This window comes from Natator depressus, chromosome 3, assembly GCF_965152275.1.
Source record: "Natator depressus isolate rNatDep1 chromosome 3, rNatDep2.hap1, whole genome shotgun sequence".
In the NCBI taxonomy this organism is placed as follows: domain Eukaryota; kingdom Metazoa; phylum Chordata; order Testudines; family Cheloniidae; genus Natator; species Natator depressus.
In genome coordinates this window covers 83,822,088-83,839,215 of record NC_134236.1, presented here as the reverse complement: position 1 = coordinate 83,839,215, position 17,128 = coordinate 83,822,088, and the positions used below count along the sequence as shown (strand labels likewise).

Sequence of the window (17,128 nt, the reverse complement as noted above, 5' to 3'; positions counted from 1 at the left end):
GTGTTTAAGGCATATTTTGCTTCAGTCTTCTCTACAAAGGTAAATTGTAACACAATTAATGTTAACAACAAGGTGGAAGGAACACAGGCCAAAATAGGGAAAGAACAGGTTAAAGACTATTTAGATAAGTTAGATGTATTCAGGTCTGCAGGGCCTGATTAAATTCATCCTAGGGTACTTAAAAGCTAGCTGAAGCAATGTCAGAACCATTAGCAATTATCTTTGAGAACCCCTGGAGGACCGGAGAACGGTAATCATAGTACATATTTTTAAAAAGGGGGGAAAGGAAGGCCCCAGGGAATTATAGATCAGTCAGCCTAACTTCGATACCTGGAAAGATACTGAAACAAATGATTAAACAATCAATTTGTAAGTACCTAGAGAACAATAGGATTATAAGGAACACCCAGCATGGATTTGTCAAGAGCAAATCATGCCAAACCAACTTAATTTCCTTCTTTGACTGGGTTCCTGGCCTACTGGATGGGGGGAAGCTGTAGACGTGATATATCTTGAGTTTAGTAGGGTCTTTGACAAGTCCCATATGACCTTCTTGTAAGCAAACTAGAGAAATGTTGTCTAGATGGAATTACTATAAGGTGGGTGCACAACTGATTGAACAGTTAGCAAACAGTAATTATCAATGGCTCAAAGTCAAACTGGGAGGAAATATCTAGTGGGGTCCCATAGGGGTCTGCCTTGGGTCCGGACCGGTACTATTCAATATTTTCATTAATGACTTGGATAATGGAGTGGAGAGTATGCTTATAAAATTTGTGGATGATACCAAGCTGAGAGGGGTTGCAAGCACTTTGGAGGGCTGGATTTGAATTCAAAATAACTCTGACAAATTGAATAATTGGTCTGAATTCATCAAACTGAAATTCACTAAAGACAATTGCAAAGTACTTCACTTAGGAAGGAAAAATCAAACGCACTGTTACAAAGTGGGGAATAACTGGCTAGGTAGTAGTATTGATGAAAAGGATTGGGGGGGTTATAGTGGATCACAAATTAAATCTGAGCCAACAATGTGATGAAGTTGCAAAAAAAAAAAAGCAAATATTCTGGGATGTAACAACATGAGTGTTGCATTTATAATACAGGAAGCAGTTGTCCCTCTATTTGGCACTGGTGAGGCCTCAGCTGGAGTACTGCATCCAATTCTGGGCACCACACTTGGGAAAGATGTGGACAAACTGGAGAGAGTCCATAGGAGAGCAACAAAACTTATGAAAAGTTTAGAAAACCTGACCTATCAGGAAAGGTTAAAAACAGGGCAGGTTTAGTCTTGAGAAAAGAAGCCTGCTGAGAGAACCTGATAACAGTCTTCAAATATGTTAAGGGCTGTTATAAAGAGGATGGTCAATTGTTCTCCATGTCCACTGAAGGTAGGATAAGAAGTAATGGGCTTAATCTGCCTGAAGGGAGATTTAGTTTAGATATTAGGGAAAACTTTCTAACTATAAGGGTAATTAAGCACTGGAATAGGTTATCAAGGGAGGTTGTGAAATCCCCATCAGTGACAGTTTTTAAGAACAGGTTGGACAAACACCTGACAGGGATGGTCTCCTTGGGCCAGGCTCACTGCAGGGGGCTGGACTTGATGACTTTTCGAGGTCCCTTCCAGCCCTACATTTCTATGATCCTATGATTTTATCAGCAGAGTTAGCACATTCACAACTGGGCTATACATATCCTCAAAACTCCATAACTCTGCAACATATTTTATGAATACATGTCTAATTAGAGCCCTGCCACCCGACCCAAAACTGACAGGAGCTGACTACAAGTGTCAAGGTTGGGTGGTAAAACAACTGGACTCTCTTGGGCTCAGGTCAGCTTTCCTCCTCCTGCACATGGGGTCGGCATGATGGCAGCTCTGTGCCCGGCTCCTGCTGGCTGCTGCCACCCCACCGTGCTGTGTGCGCTGTGGAGCAAGTGTGCCGAGGAGTCACAGTGTCTCTCATTCCACAATGCGCACACAGCACAGCAGTGGGTGGTGGCTGGCAGGAACAGGGCATGCAGCTGCTGCTGCACCAACTCCACGGGCAGGAGAGGCTACGCTGCCTCAGGGTTGTAGGGGAGGGGGAGGGTCAGGCTCAGGTTGGGTGGGCTTGGGTCCAGGTCAGGCCTAAAAATTAGGCCCATGCAGATCTCTACTTCCAATATTCACACCTCTTATTTATACCTGATATTTCTCACCATGGAGTATTTCCTCCATGCCTACAGGGGGCTCAAGGCACAGTGGAACCAATCTAATTTTGCTCTGCAGGACATGAGGGAGGTGTAGGCTTTGGGATATCTGTTTCTGAAAGGCAATCGGGGTGCGGGGGTGGGAAGCAGGGCATGCCAGGGAGGAGAGGGGATAGGGTCAGTGGATTTGTTGTTTAGCTGATATACCGGATACTGATCCTTGGAGAGAGAGAGAGGGCATATGAGCAGCATGAACTGCAGCCTCAGGCCTGCAGTGGTGGCCATTTCTCCCTAATCTCTGTGCAATACTCCTACATCAAGTTTGGCTACTTTTTTTTTGCAGAAATCAGGGTTTAGTTTTATATATATTAGAACCCAGGGATCCCAGAGCCTGGAATAAGAGACTTTATAAATGTGTCTGGGTTTAGCTGCATTTTTCATGGGAATGAATTGTCCCGAGTCAAGGGATTGCTACTGAGAATGCCCTGCCCTATCGTTCTTAATGTCTCAATCTTCGGGTAAACGGGGGGAGGGATCGCTCAGTGGTTTGAGCATTGGCCTGCTAAACCCAGAGTTGGGAGTTCAATCCTTGAGGAGGCCATTTAGGGATCAGGGGCAAAAATTGGGGATTGGCCCTGCTTTGAGCAGGGGGTTGGACTGGATGACCTCCTGAGGTCCCTTCCAACCCTGAGATTCTATGAATTTCTTCAGTATAGGCTTGATCCAATGAAGGCTATGTAAATAAGCATTCTAATTGACATCAATTGGCTTTGATGAGCCCCCCCTTCTCCTCCTGCCCCTCACACCAAACAAACAAAACCCAACTATATTTAGTTAAATTTATAAGTTATTTTTTCCCCTCCAGATTTCTAGGTTTAAATGTCTGAAATGTAATAAAATAGAATGACAAAAACAAAGCTGCACATTCAATGTAGAGATCCATTATGCTTTATTTACATGCGGCACCATCTCTTTTACAAACTAGATTACAATTTAAAATGGAATACACAAGGCAATATCTACTAACACCAAGTGGAGTAAGCACTGCATCTCTACTTCATTTGGAAAGGGGAAGATTTTAAAATCAAACGTGTTTCCAATCTTTGTGTAGTAAGGTAGTATATTCATCCAGGGCAGCAACTAATTTACAAAGTCCTCAGTAAGAACGCAACATGAAAGTGCAAGAAAGCCCAAATTAATTCTTCAATTCTTCAGTATGTAAAGGCAGCCATGCATAAAGGCTGTCGATTTAATATTTTTCCAATTTATATGGCTTGACATGGTGAAACAAAAACAGGTAAAACAGGTTTACAGATACTGTATACATGTTATTTTCCAGTCATGCAACTTTTTTTTTTTAAAAAAAGTTTAACATGTGAAGCCAAAACATACAATCATTCTCTCCCCCCCCCCCCATATTAACAAAATGCATCTGGTCCTCCTGCACATGTGTTGACATTTCCAGTGTACATAATGTACTAAAACAATTATAGGAGACTGATTGCCAAGCAATGACATAATTTTAGAGCAATATATGTCCTAACATTTAGCTTTGTAAAGCAGTAGTACAAATATTTCTGGAGTTAGGTAGTGGCCTATTAACCAGCTATTCATATGAGAAGATATTTCACAAAGAAAATTAAATAAAAGCAGACTTGTCTAAACTGCATAAGCATTACCCTTTTTAGAATGTTTTAAAACACAACATTTAAACAATAACCTGTGCATGTGTTCTGAGACTTTATCTGTTGGGCATGATTTTTGTGTGTGTGTGTGTGTGTGGGGGGGGTGTTAATGCTCAAAAGTATTCCTGGAACAAAGGCCAAAGTTTCAAAAACGGAGTTCCTGAATCCATACTTTGGCACCTAAATAAGTGATCTGATTTGCAAAGGTGCTCAGTCCCCGTGGCTGCCGTTGGATGCTCTAAGAGATGTGACTATTCTGCACCTCTGAAAATTGGGGCCCTTTTTATGTGCCTAAATATACATTTAGGCCTGGGATTTTCCAAGGGGTCTCAAGGAATGAGGCACCCTACTCCCACTGAAAAACAATGAAAGCAGAGCACCTAACTCCCTTATGCCCCTTGAAAATTCCAGCCGTAGGTGCTTAACTTCACATATTTAAGTTTGAAAATGTTGGCCGCCAAAATTAGAGAGAGAAAAAACCTCTATGTTTTTCTAGTCCATCCCTCCCCAGGTAGTGCAGGTTTTTTCCCCCTAACACTAGGAGGCCAAAACTGCACTGTGGAAGCCAATGAGAGTTTTGTCATTAACTTCAGTGGGAGCACTGAATAATAACTTCAGTGGGAGGCCCCTTATTTGCTTGTGCTTTGATTTTGATTTGTTTGAAAGGTTCTATAACTTCTCTGCCATTGATTGGATGTCTCTGAACCGACTGGTATTTCTTCATTTTCTAAAAAAAAGTGGACCATATTTTGCAAATCTGACGTAATGGGAGTCACGCTGCATTAACACTGCAGTAACAAAGTTTAGCCCAGTTTGTTCAAACAAGCAGTCCTTCCCTTCCATTAGACATATTAGTTCCGTACCAAGAAAAAATAAAATTACTCGTCTTTGTTGCCGTAGTCATAACGTTAAAACAGAACTTTGTTGGTGTTAACAAAGGACTCTAACGACACAATCTGCAATCCTTATGCAGGCAAGCCCATTTAATGGGAGATTTCATCTGAGTAAAGACTGCAGCACTGGCCTTATCTCCTTGTGTGCAACTGTGAACGATGGGGCAAATCCTGGTCACTGGCATAAATCCTGTCCTCCAAAATGGGTACAAGCAGGTTCTGCCTGCAGTGGAAGAAGAGGGGCAGTTCTGCTGCAGTGTGAGTCTGCAGGAGTTGAATATCTGAAGACGTGGAGCTCACCTCAGTATGTACTGCACAGAAGGGATTTGGGGATGGGGCACGGTTGGTGGATCTGCTGCTACGTGGATCTGATGGCCATTCCCCGCTGCGGAGGGGCACACAGGCAAGGCAGTGCTAAGGCTATTCCTGCTCTGATGCTGGAGTACCAGCTATGGAGTGGCCTGGAGAGGAGGCCTGCTCCCAAAAAGATCCCTAGAGCAGAGACTGGGTGCTTGGGTTGTGCATCAGGGAGAGACAGTGCTGTAAATCTGGAGTAACTCACTACCATCAGTTATTCCAGATTTACACCATCGTAACTGAGAGCAGAATTTGGCCCAATATGTTTTGTTATTCTGCTCTATAAAGTGGGCCAAATCTTCTGTTGGCACTATGCCATTTAAGTTATGTGAGCAGACAGGTTGGTCCAATATTTCTCCAAGAAATCCAAATAAAAAAGGTGCAGTCAGTGAATATATACGGTAGGTAGATTCAGTACCAGAATCCTGTCCTACCTATGTATTTGTAACCTGCCTTAAATTAGACCGCGTGAAAGGGAGAATCTGCTGCTTGCTCTATGACAGCGCCACGATGTATTCCATCCTCCAGTAGACAATAGATAGTTCAACAAAACGTCACACCAGAAATAAACACAAAGCCTGCTTTGTACCAGAGTACTTGTGCACAGCCCTCCTATTAATCAGAGAGTGAGACTTTAAGATTGAAACGTGTCAATCAGCAAGCACAATACCACAGAAGACAAAGAAAGAAAAACACCCTCAGTTTAATTCACATTTAATGATGTACCAAAAACCTGACAGATACTGTTATACACGCCGAGTACAGTGAAGGCTTGCAGTAAAGCTCTTTACTAACTTTGGTAAAAGGTGCCTGCATCTGGACTCCTGTAAGTGAACTGACCCCTAAAACAGATGACTGCTGTACACCACTGTCGTACTGGGTAGCTGGGTACCCGAAATATCACCTCAGCTGGGGAGATCAGTAATGTGCATCATCAACTAATTCTGATGATAAAGAAAAAACAATAAACTAGTCCCTGCCATTGATAAATAGACCACCTTAATTTAAAAAAATGTTGTTTCACCTAATGAAAATGATAAACTCTTAGCTGCTTGATATGCTACGGGTCTACTATAATCACAACTGCACAGAGTTTACATATTCAGTAAAGGGCAGGATGAAATCAACAGGTTCATCTATAAAATAGAACAGCACAAGCATGAGGAGGTTACAATACAAAACAAAATTTCCATCACACTAGGAGCTGTTATTTCACCAATATTACTTCAGGAAACTGGAAAGTAAGGAGCAAGATGGGGCCCACAAATGTGTGCGTGTGAGTTTGTGTGTGTGTGTATGCGTGCATGTGTGGTGGTAGCGGTGAAAGGGAGTCACTCCACATTGCATGGTACATGTGTCAGTGGGAACTCATGCACTGAAACTCTGGGTTAAAATGCTAGTTTGTTTTCCTAACATCCATGCATAATGCTCCATTTCTGTACATAATAAAATATATTTATATATTTATATGCATAATGCTTTTATGCAAAGAAAAAAGTCTTCATATATCACTTTGGAGAAGTATGTATACACTGTCCTATTCAGAGCGTCTTCATACCAAGTTCTTATGTACCATTGGTGTTTCCTCCTCTTTTTTCCTCCCCCCGCAAAAAAATAAAAAGTAATAAAAAGTAATCAAGCTTTCCAGATTATAGAGAGAATCTATACAGCAGCACCATACCTTTTATTCATTATTATTCATTCATTGTTATTCATTTTACAAAAGAAAACCCATATAAGCAAAACATATAAAACTGCCTTGTCTTTCAGTGTCATTTATCCAATTACAATCTAAGCTTATATGAAAAGCTGTTTGTATAGCATTACTTTCTTGCCTTTCCCTCTACAGCTTCTTTCAGATTGGATTACGCATAGTGAGAAGGAAAAAATAATCAAGGATATGTATGTAAAAAAAAATCACTGATGTAATAACTTACCCTGCAGTGATCTGCATTTGAACTTCTGATGACTCTACTGTAAGTCACTGTTGATGCATATACTGTAAGTTATCTTTTCTGCAATGTCATATATTTTACTTCCCTTTCCTTTTTAAACCATATCCTCACAAGTGGTTACATTCAACTTGTTTGGCAATGGGTGGACAGCTTATCTTATTACTTGTTTTAAGATCAACCAGTTTCCAAACTGCTGAGGCAGACTAATTCTATTCACTGCAACCATTAGGGCAGCTCTGCTAACATAATGCAATAGGTGAGATCGCTCAAATCAAATCAGGTGCCGAATCAGTAAAAATGATGAAATGCCACCCTCACTCAGTCCTTACAAACACTGGACAGGACTAGCAACCTTGCTAGTTTCTCTCGTTATGTAATCAACTCTGGTTTGCTGTTTATGAAAAACAAGGTATGTACCATTAAATTGAAGAAAAGGTTTGAAAAAAAAGACAACAAACAAAACCCACAAGCCACCTCTCTCTGGACTTCAGTCAGTTGCTTGGTGTAATGAATGCTACATACTCAGGTAGTGCTGATGTCTGAAGCGATGCTGGGTAATGGTAATTAGTATAGCCTTTCATTGTGCATACACTGTATTTCAGATGCACCAGCAGAGAAAGAGAAAATGGTTAAAACATCTTTAAAAAACAAAACAAACTGAAGGTTAGAGGGGTGAGATGGAGGAACCCCCCCCCCCAAAATAGAAGCCAACTTAAAATAACCCATAAACCATTAATATATTGAAACACCACATACTCATTGACAAATAACTACTGTAAAGGCTACACAGTGTGTTCTCAACAGGATGGTGCTGAACATTGTCTCCACAGTAGGTGCTTGACCATCCCATAAAAGGAAGATTTTGCATACTTTAGAACGAGTTCAATTCCGAAAAAGGAGGCTCTTCGCTTGGGTAAGGGGCCCATTAACAGTCTCTGCTTCATTAGGAAAATAATGCAGGGCTCACAAAGATCATAAGCTGTAAACGGTATCACTGTCCACTTGCTGACAGCAGATTTGGCAAAGGGTTCTCTCTTTAGGTCTCATGTCAGTTTAAGGGCCTGGAGAGGAAGAGGAACAAAAGAAAAGAAAACAAGATTATTAGGTGTAAAAAATAACCCACCTGAAATCAACAGACAACATTAACCGTTTGGAACCAGCAAGCTCAGAGCTCTCCTGCCGGAAACATGGTACACTGTATAACAACCCTAAGCATCAAGCAAATGCTGGCTTCTGGCATGGAAGGATTAATGTGAAATTGTTTAGCATCTCCCAAAAACTAAACAAACCCTCCTAATTAAAGAACACTACGGATCAAGTCTGAATGACAGAAACCTAATCAGGGGACAAGGAAGGTGAGGTAACTTTTACCAGCAGAAGTTGGTCCAATAAAAGAGATTACCTCACCCACTTGGCCTCGCTACCATCCTGGGACCAACATGGCTACAAACACACTGCAGGAAAGCTAATAAAGCTTCTACAAATGCAATATATTTCCAGATGGTTGGTGGAAGGATCCACCAGTCTCTCTACCCATTCCTCTCTACCGTCCCTTGTGGGCCTTCCCAACATCACCAGATGGCTGGACACAACTTCTGTCTGAGTCAGACAGTAAATACCACTACAGGCATCAGCTAGAGCAGAGGTTCTCCAACTGTGGCCCCCGAGCTCCATTCAGGTGGTCTGCGGATAGTTCCCTCAAAGGTGCGCACCTGGGCGGCTGCACATGAGCGAATGAAGGGCCACCCGTCTAGTTAGTGGAGCCGTGCAGGCGTGGCTCCACTAATTAGGTGCTGGACCCTGGAGAAGACACACATGTAAGGTGAGGTGGTGGCTTGGAGGGAATAAGGGGTAGGTTGGAGGGGACAGTGGGGTGAGAAGAGGGGGTGGGGGGAATTTGGGATGTGCAGGGCTGCAGCGGCCAGAGAAAGAAGCGACTTTCCCCAGTTCCAGGGCTGCGACTGCCGGGGAGAGACGACCCTCCTTCCCAGCCCCAGCTCTGTGGGTGCTGTGGCGGTGGGGAGAGGGCACATCCATCGCATTAGAAAGGTAAGACTACAGATATTAAAATAGGAGTTGTGTGCTTTTATTTGTAGAACAAAAAAACATTAATTATTATTAATTTTTTTTTAATATAGTGCTTTTATCCAAAGCGCTTTACAATAGTCAGCTAATGGTACGAACAACATTTGGAAAGATCATTAAGTGGTCTGCCAAGATCCTCAGCAATTTTCAAGTGATCTGCGGAAAAAAAAGTTTGAGAACCACTGAGCTAGAGGATGCTGCCAAAGAGAAACACAAGTTGCTCCCTTCCTCCCTGGGATTGAGGGTGCTGCTTCCTCTGTACTTCTGGCCTCTGCTGGTGCAAGGAGCAATGAACTAAAAGCTCAGGCCCTGAACTCTGACCTTCCACATGGCACAACAAGCCACCACTAGACCAACAGGTGAGCCCCTACAAATTCAGTGATAATCAAAAACATTAAGGGCCACATCCTCAGCTACAGCTGAGGAGCACACAGAGCAAGTTGGGGTGTGCAAGGTAGCATAACGCTCACCTCTACATTCCCCCAATGCTGGAGCTGCTGTACTGTATATGCAGGACTAATCTCCAAACATAAATTACACTGATGGATCCTAAGTTAGTTACTGGAAAAGACCTGGATGTCATTGTGAAGAGCTCAATGAAAACCTCTACTCAGTATGTAGCTGTGGTCAAAAAAAGGAAACAAAAAGTTAGGATATATAAAGAATGAGATAGAAAATAACACAAAAAATGTTCTAATGCCATTATATTAATGTATGTTATGCCATCACCTACTGTACTGTGTTCAGTTATGGTCACTCTATCTGTAAGAAATTGCACAGTAATCATGTTTGTGAGAAGAAGAAAAGCTAAAGAAACTAAAAAGCTGGAAAAGACCAGTTTGGACTAACACTAACTCTGTACTGCTGGGAGAGGAGAGTTAACATGGAAATGAGAGACTAATAAGTATGGATAAGAAAAGATAACAAAAAGTTACAAATAAGTTTGTGTAACAAAGGGAGGTTGAAGCTGTATTGTCAGGTGCTGGAGGTGACTGTGATGAGATCGTCCTCATCAGCTTCCCACTTATGAGTAAAGGGATGTGATAGAGGTATATAAAGTTATGACTGGTACAGACAAAGGGGACAATTTTCAAAGCCACTTAGGGACAGATTTTGAAAGGTATTTAGGCACATAACTATGCGGTAGGATTTTCAAAAGCACAAAGATGCCTATCTGCACTGCTAGGGGCCTAAATACTTTTAAAAATCTGGCCCTAGCTGACTTTTGAAAAGGGGGTTTAGGCTCCTGCTTCACATAGATGCTTTTGCAAATTTACCCAACACAAATTATTTAGCATTTTGTGTAATAAAAGAACAATGGGGCATTTAATGAAACTGAAAGGCAACGAAATGAAAACTAATAAAAGGAAATGTTTTCCCCCTCTGAAACATCTGGTCTTGGTCACTGTCAGGCAGTGTCACTATGGACTAGATGGACCACTGATCTGATCTGGTCTGATCTAGTTTGGCTATGTTCCTTATTTCCAGGGTGAGTAACAACAAAGGAGATCAACCAGTGAACTAGAATGTTGTCATCAAGTGACTATCTCTGGCTGCTAGAATATTCTGAAGTCTCCACCCTCTAAGTTGCCAGACACTGATCCTATAATAACATTTTACTAAAATGACCTATTCCTATACTACCAAATGACTGACAGAAATTTAATTCTGCCTCTTGGTTACTGGAGCAAGAGAGCGACAGCTGCTCCCTGTACCATTACAGGAGAACTTCATTCTGAATGCCTTGGAAAGCAGATGAATTATTGTTTCACTCAATCAAAATTTGGCTTCATCCTTAATAATGTATTTTTAGATAGACTATATTTGATGAATAAGGGGATTTCTGCATGGATAAACATATCGATTTTTTCATTTCTAAAGAGTAAATTAACGTCTGCCATTCAGTAATTTGGCTGGATAGCAGGGATTCCATTTAGTAAATGTGCGATGATGCCATCACAAAAGGTCATTTGATGAAAGTGAGCCAGGTCTAGTACTCACAATATAATCTGGGCAGCGATTTATATAGTACAATAAGTACACACCCTTTTCGGTCTCATACTCCCACATTTTCATTAATTCCTTGGTACTGGTGGGGTTGGAAGCTATCACCTTCTGTAAATAGAAAAGGAGTACTTGTGGCACCTTAGAGACTACTAATTAATTACAGGAGAAAGACTCACTCCTCAGCATCAAATCAAGTTCCCTATTTAGCAGAGCATTTAAGCATATGTAAAAAGTCCCACTGACTTCAAAAGGGACTATTCACATACTTGAAAAGTTAAGCATGTACTTAAGCATACTACTGAATCGGGTCTTGAGTAAGTTACTCAGCATTTACATTAAAAAAACTATTTCAAAATTGTATTGAGAAAGAGTAGGAACAAAAAAGAAAATACTAGGGATAGACAATCACATATCTAATTTTTGTAATTTGCACCATCAAATACTCTACTGAGACTACAAACAATATACTGGGCAATATAAAGAATAGCTAGAATGAGGCTTAGCAAAGAGACAGTGTTAAATAAGAGAAACATGCAGCTAAGGTAGCATCTGTCTGGACTGTCACTAACAAAAAGAAAGAAGTAGGTTAAATTCGTAACCTATAGACTTTAACATTGTCCCATTACAGTTTATCATATACATAGACTTGCCCATGATAAACTTTGTTAGCTTTGAGTTAAGATGGCTAGACTGCAATATCCCACCACTAAAACACAGGGAAATAAGCAATTATATCATTCAACACTCCATCCACCCCTCTGCTGATCAGTTCTCCTACTCAACTGTAAATACCTCCTTTCCACTGCCCACAGGTGTCCACCTGTGTCCTAAAGCACCAATAGGCATTCTTTCCTTTTCACCTCACCCCCCGCATCCCTGGGAAGTCCTAACCCTCTCGTCAACAGGCGTTCCAGTCTGATTCCGGTCAGTCAGTCAGGGTGGGACCCCCATCTGGAGAACCACAAAAGTTTGCTACAGAGATACAGTCTCTGAAGACAAGTTGGTCGATCTTCAATTGAGGCACCAGTAGCTGTCCCGTCCACACCATTTCCCTTATTACTGATGGAGACAGGGTGAGAGGAATAATTAAAGCTGAAGTGTGAACAGATGTAACCAATGCAGAAAAATGTCTAATGGAGTTAGGGTACAGGTGAAGGGCAGCTGAAGAGAAGGTCAGAAGTTGGCTGGGTTTTGTGGCAGGAATGGGGAATCCATGTAGGGGCATGGGTAGCAGATCTCTTAGCTGACTCCCTGGACTCCTGCCCACTTGTCCCCAGCCCAGTCAATTCTCTGGCTCCCATGGGTAGGTGGGCTCCCTAGTTCCGTGGGTTTGGCAGAATTTCCAATAGGGAGCATATCTGAATGTTTCCTATGCAAACAGAAAAGTCAATGATCCTTTGAAGAGTTTCTGTGCCAAATTTGGAGACTAAATTGAACCAGCAACATGCGACACCAAGGCATTTCAGTCTCACTGTTAGTGTAAACCTCAGTGCACCCTTGACTACGGAGTTAATACCAACAACTCTAACGCAAACACACACATGCACGCACCTGCACTAAAATTCAGAACCAGTGTAAGCAGATGTAGCAGCTTTGCTAATGATAGCTCTGATTTTGGCCCTCTGCACACAGAAGTCCACAGTAACGAAGAGGGCCACTGGACTTTTTCCACAGTGGTGTGTAACCTGTAACAAACGGGAATGTGTATGTATGCACGCGCATGCAAGCAATATTAAGAAAATAGTGTCCATATTTTTTAAATCACTGACTATAAATTCATTTTGACTACAGATAGCTCAAGACTATGTTCTGTTCTATAATACACAATTAACATTTTGAATCCTAGATGATGGCTCTGTTAATTCCACTAGGTGAAGGTACAAGGTAATCAATCAATCAATCAAATGCTTTAGTATTTTCAATGTATTTAACTTGCAAGTGACTGTGTGGCAGACAACACACAGTCCTTTCATTCTGCCCCCTCCTCCTCCTCCTGTCTTATTCACCCCAGCTTGCTCTCCACAGGTTATGAACCACGTCTCTTTGCATACTTTGTGACTTAGTTGTTTGAGATGGGATTTCCCTCTATGCAATAACACTTAATTTACCACTATATAACATCATTCCACCACTGTTAAATTGGAATTAAGTCCCCCAAGCCCTGATCTCAACTCAGGCACCAAGAGGGAAACTCTAAAGCATTACCTAATGCAGACTGCTTTCCCCCTTTGGTTCCCACTGGTGTTCATTATACTGCACTGGAAACTTCTTCAGAATAGAAAGGTGACGCACTGATGTTCCCCAAGTGCAAGTCACAGCAAATGTGCTCCTGCTGAAACTGGCCTGCTCAAAAAAGTTTAAGTACAGGACATTATGTCTCTACAATATCCGAGAAGCCTGTGATCTTACCGTTCGATGGGCAGAACTCTGCCTTTCCCCCACAGACCTACACAGGGGGAGAGCAGTGGTATCAACCGTGGGTGAAATCCTGGCACCACTGAACTCAGTGAGACTTTTGCCATTGACTTGGGTCAGGATTTCAATTTGCATGTTCAGCATTACCGGCATTCTGCAGTTGCAGGGCACGATGCTGCTGACCAAACATACAGGTTAGTTAGCTGGAAGAAGAGGATTTAGATATGCCTGCAAGATAGTGAAATCATGCCCTGCATGAGACATTGTGTGCTAGCTGGCATGGTAGATAATTCCTGTGTTCTCTGGAACACGAGAGAGAGATCAGGTCTTGCTACATGTGTTAATAGGAAGAGGAAGTGGTATCCTAGTGCCTCTATGAAGTAGAAGGAAGGATTTTACTACCACTTTTGTATCTGAAGAACAAATGCCACTTTCGCAGTGAGAGGGTAAAAAGTATCTTGCTGACTGACAGCAGTCTAGACATAGTGAATTCTGGATTATATTGCAATAGAAACATAAAATCTACTCTTCATTACTCCACATGTATTTACCGATAACTTGCTTTTCCTCTGTCAGATTAGGGTAGTGAGCATCTCTTTAAAAGGATCCTTCCTGCCATACAGACTTCCCATTTTCTGCTGAAGTTAACTGAAAATGACAGGCCAATAAGCCAAGCAAAAATCACTAAAAGGAAGGTGCACCCTATAGATATGATAGAGGAAAGGTACAATCTCGTCTATCACAAGCTCCAGAGGGGCAGAAACTCAGAAGGAAATGCGACAGAGAGAAAGTTCTCGCACTACATCAAATTTCTCTAGCCCTCCTTGAAATCAATTACTTTTCTGTGAAAATCAGGAAAAGAAGAATTTTGAAACAAGGCAATATAAGAAAAAAGACTGGAGAAAACATTAACTGAGAATGAAAATGTGCATAAACACCCACTGTTCTTTCTAGAATAATCTGGAAAGGCATTTTTCTCTTGAAACTGATCTCAGACCTTCAGGGCCATTCCGTGACCTCTGTGAAATGAGTTTAGTGCTCTCAGTCCAATTACCACTCAACAGATGTCCACCTCACACACCCCACAACAACTGCCACCCTCGCTGGCCATCTCAGTAGAAAGACCAAGGATTAAATGCTCCTGGAGACTGAGAGCACAATTTACAGGCTCTTATGGCATTCATTATTGCAGTATCTGAGTGGGGAAGCTTGAACTGCTGCGGTCTGTGCTGTACCTATCTGTGAACATAATAAACAGCAGTCTCCAGAACTGTCCATCACCTTAATCAAGCACAGAATTCACATGAAAAAGTGTTTTTTAAAAAAAGACCGCTCTTGACCCTGTGTTTCTAAAATGAACCTCTATGTGCTTGATTCTTTAAGAAAATTGTGTTTTTTAAAGGATTATTAAAAAAAGGCACAATGTTCTTTAAAAAGAAATCAACTTGTAACCATCACAGTTATTAGGCAGTAGGACATTTCAGAACAAATGCTAACCTGCAGTTCTAAACAATCACTACAGCTCATTCACAGGAAAAAATTTTTGCAAAGACCCATCCTGTAATAAAATCGTAATGCTGTTGACACAAAGAGGAAAGCATTTGGGAGACCAACTGATGCAGGCTGTTCTAAAAATATCAGTTTATGCTGTCATCTGGTGACAGTATGTCATCCTGTAATCTTGCATGGATGGCATGCAGGGATGGCAAGTTTCAGCTAATTACTGCTCTTGAATCACATGACAAAAACATACTGTACTAAAAAATAAAATACAATCCATAAAAATAAAACAAATCCAGAAAAAAAAAGAGGCAACATTAGAAAATTTCTGGTTTTGCAGTTGTCTTTTCACAACTCTATTCTATGGAGGGGATGCTGATTTTTATAGATTATTTTTCTTAGTTAATAAAAAATAACAAAAAGTAAAATCCAGCCCAATTCCAGATAAACCAACCTACCAATTGCAGAAGTAGTGAACAATTCAGTGATCATATTTTGGGGCCTGTCACAGGTGACTGGCCCCTTTATGAGCAAGCAGGGTCCAATGCAGCTGGAATGATTACTTACTGCCCAATTAGGCTTAAGGGAAGGCACCTGAGTCTTTCAAAGAGAGAGACAGCTGCAGGTGGTTGTTGGCAGAGGTGTGCAGACAGCAGGGAGTAAAAAGTCTCCTGCAGGGCCGTGAGTCAGTAGGGGGAAGACACCAGCAGGGAAGGCCTCTGGAGAAGGCCAAACTCCAGGCAAGAGGTGCTGTGAAAACAGGAAGCCAGACCCTCAGGAACTGGAGCAGAAGAGTGTTGGAACTCTGAAGGGAAGCCAGACCCTCAGGGAAGAAGGGCAGTGCCATTTGGGAATGGGGTGAAGAAATGAATTTTAAAGAGAGGACAGACATTTAGGAGCGAGGGGCTAAGTCCAACTGAAACTGGGATGAAGACTTCATACTCTTTGAGTTCTATTTTGAAAGACTTTGTACACGTCTTAATAAGCTGAATCCTTCCTCCCAACCAGGGAATGTGCTAGGACCATGAGAACCACTTCCAGCATTAGGCTGGAGTAGTCTCCCTTGTTGCTCTGCAGTCTTAAAGGGAGGATTCCTCTCTTTTTGGACATACCTAGTGCCTTGCAGACATCTTGGGCGGGGTGCATAGGGCCGAAATTCCCTCTCGTGCATAGTCATCTGGATGGTTCAATTGTCAATCTTCTGGAGTTGACTGTAAACCCCATGATTTGACTGTTAATGTAGTGTATTTATTAATGATAAGCACATCCCTGCCATGGACCTGTACATTTTATTAATTGGAATTACAGTAATCTATAAAAAAAATTTAAATAAAGGTATTTTTTAAAAATGACAAAACCTGGTGAATGTGATGTTCACCTGGACACAAACCTGATACGTAAAAGCTTGCCTGGGGTGAAACAACACTTAACATTAAAGTACACCATCAACTCAAATACTAACCCATTAACAGTGAGTCAGAAATATTTTAGGTGCTACACCTTCCCCTGTATCCTCCTGCCAAAACTTTTGTGGTTTACAAGAACATTTCCTAATCGTCAACATATTTCTTTCTCTCTTCTTACTATCACCTTTAAATGACCCACACAAACAAGTGGGGAACTCACTAAGGCCCTGATGCTGCAAAGGGATATGGAAAGTGAATGGGGCATAAAGTTTGGGGGCACAAAAATTCACCAGCACAGAATCCCATTGATTTCCTATATTCCTTGCAAGGTCAGACCCTGACTTACTACTCAGGGCAACAGTGAAGTAGACTATAAGCAATGTGTGGTATATGCACAAAGTAAAAGAACAGAGAAAAGCCAATCTTTGGGAAACGTTTCCTGAAATATGAAGAAACTGACAGCACAGTTTAGAGTAAAAATAAAAACACCAAACTAATGTCTATACATTTTTACAAATAACGTACTGAATGCGATAATTAAGCACCCAATCCTGCAAGGTGCTGAACCTCTCCTGTGAGGTACTGAATGCCAATGGGAATTGAGAGCATTTGTAGCAGGTACTTAGTGC

At 41.6% G+C, this 17,128-nt stretch overlaps 1 protein-coding gene across 1 annotated transcript in view; it reads right to left on the bottom strand.

Annotated features, from left to right (window-relative positions):
* Nucleotides 1–3,145: 3,145 nt before the first annotated feature.
* FOXO3 (forkhead box O3) overlaps nt 3,146–17,128 on the bottom strand; it is a 151,661-nt gene continuing 137,678 nt past the window's right edge. The window contains exon 3 of the mRNA XM_074948205.1: nt 3,146–8,147. The gene's annotated coding sequence lies outside the window, so the exon portion shown is untranslated. The remainder of the gene's footprint in view (nt 8,148–17,128) is intronic.